The 2,460-nt window shown below is 38.5% G+C and overlaps 1 pseudogene; it reads right to left on the bottom strand.

The window, feature by feature from the left end:
- Window positions 1-1,317: 1,317 nt before the first annotated feature.
- On the bottom strand, window positions 1,318-2,111 carry LOC149496859 (uncharacterized; annotated as a pseudogene).
- Window positions 2,112-2,460: the final 349 nt, after the last annotated feature.

Genomic DNA, 2,460 nt, shown 5'->3' with positions numbered 1-2,460 from the left:
ATAATAATAGACATAAGACATCAAACTAAAAGGCATAAATTAAAGAACATGAATATTAAAGAACAAAAATAATAAAGTGCTTATAAAGTGAAAGACAGCAATTAAATGATAGAAATTTAAAAGGTTTTAACAAGATTTGAGCTCATGATCTTGATGTTCATCCTAGAAAGATGAACCAATCCACCAATCATTGCTCTCAATCATGTTTTATTTGTTTATTTGGTCCATATATGACCTAATGCGCATCACAAACCTTTTAAGGTCTATAAATTTAATGGGGAAAATTATTTTCTTATATTTGTTTCATCAATAGGGACACATATATATACACATACAAGATACTATAAACCTATTAGAAATTTAACTCCTAATAGAGTTCTATTTACAACTCCTAATAGAGTTCTATTTACAACTAATCCTTAACACTCCCCCTCAAGTTGGAGCATAGATATTAATCATGCCCAACTTGTTACAAAGATAGTTAACCTGAGGTCCATTTAGAGCTTTTGTAAAGATATCTACTAACTGTTCATTTATTGTAACGTGTCCTGTAGAGATAACACCCTGTTGTATCTTTTCACGAATGAAATGACAATCAATCTCGATATGTTTTGTTCTTTCATGGAATACTAGATTTGATGCAATGTAAAGAGCAGCTTGATTATCACACCATAACTCTGTAGGCAAGGATGACTTGAAGCCAATTTCCTCTAACAACTGACGAATCCAAATTAGCTCACAAGTAGATTGTGCCATAGCTCGGTATTCTGATTCAGCACTTGATCGTGAGACTACATTTTGTTTCTTGCTCCTCCACGATATCAGGTTTCCACCTACAAAGACACAATATCCTGAAGTTGATCTTCTATCAACCTTCGAACCTGCCCAATCCGCATCTGAAAAACATTCAATGTTCAAATGCCTATGATTACTGTAAAGCAAGCCACGACCTGGATTACCTTTCAAGTAGCGCAAAATCTGTCCTAAAGCTTCCCAATGGATAACAGTAGGAGAAGACATAAACTGGCTTAAGACGCTCACAGAGTAAGCAATATCTGGACGTGTTACGGTAAGATAATTCAATTTGCCCACTAACCTTCTATACATCTCAAGATCATCAAATAACTCACCATCAATTGAAAGTTGCAAATTAGGAGTCATTGGAGCACAGCATGGCTTGGCACCCAACTTTCCAGTTTCCTTCAGTAAGTTAAGGACATACTTCCTTTGAGATAAGAAGATGCCTCTCTTACACCTAGACACTTCAATACCCAAAAAATACTTCAACAATCCTAAGTCTTTTGTCTGGAATTGGGTCTAGAGAAATGACTTGAGTGATGTAATGTCGGCTGAATCACGCCCTGTAATAACAATGTCATCAACATAAACCACAAGTAGAATTAAACCAGTCTTAGTACTTCTGAAAAATACAGGGGGAGTACCTGAGTTGGTAGTAGCAGGAATTGAGGAATCAGTAGACTTAGAAGAACGGTATCTAGAGAGCTCAGTATACTTCGCAGCAGAAATTGTTACATTGTCATCAAAAGAAGTAACTGTGGAATCGTGAGTTGCCATATTTACCCTTGGTAGCTTATTGATTAGTTTCTTGCAATACCGTTTAGTGTGACCAGGTTCATGGCAATAATGGCAAATAAGAATGCTTGCCTCCTGAGTGATTGTTCCATTACTACGGTTATTTCCTCCTCTTCTCTGTGTCCTGGCTGTCTAGCTACCTGATTACGACTCACAAGGGCACTATTATCAGAAGGGGAAGGCGTATGAGAATCCTCAATACGTAGCAATCTAGTGAAAGTCTCCTGAAGAGAGGTAATATCACTGCCTGAAAGAACTTGTGATTTGGCAGTTTCAAAAACTGGAGCAAGACCTGCAAGAAAACTCATCACAGCCATTTGTTCTCGCTGCGTCTGTTGAACCTTAACATCAGGACTAAAAGGCAATAAAACATTAAGTTCCTCGTAATTCTTCTTAAATTCCATGAAATAAGTTGTAAGGGGCTTATCTTGCTGGTCGGCCCGATAAAATTCTTTGCAGACCTCATACATACGAGACAGATTACCTTTTCCCGAGTACAAAAATTCAAGATAATCCATTAATTCTTTAACAAACTCACAATGATTAATTAACCTAACCACTTCACTATCAATAGAGTTGCGAATCAATAGTGTTGACGCGTGTCTTTTGTGCCCCCGCCTAATCCAATGATGATACGAGGATGTGAAATGAATGGGCTAATGCCATCTAGAAGTCTTTTAATCCAAGGATAAATCAAACCAATTTTAAGTTTTTGGTTGTGCCAGTCGTGTCACCCCACTGCAAGTCGTGTCACCCCACTGCCAGTCCTGTTCCCCACTGCTAGTCGTGTCACCCAACTGTCAGTCGTGCCACCCCACTGCCAGTCGTGTCACCCCACTGCCAGTCGCGTCATTCCACTGCCAGTCG

Source organism: Jatropha curcas, chromosome 4 (genome assembly GCF_041381405.1).
Source record: "Jatropha curcas cultivar XTBG-Jc1 chromosome 4, XTBG_Jcur_1.0, whole genome shotgun sequence".
Classification (NCBI taxonomy): domain Eukaryota; kingdom Viridiplantae; phylum Streptophyta; class Magnoliopsida; order Malpighiales; family Euphorbiaceae; genus Jatropha; species Jatropha curcas.
Note: the sequence above shows the minus strand (reverse complement) of the source record. Positions and strands in the feature narration are given on the sequence as shown.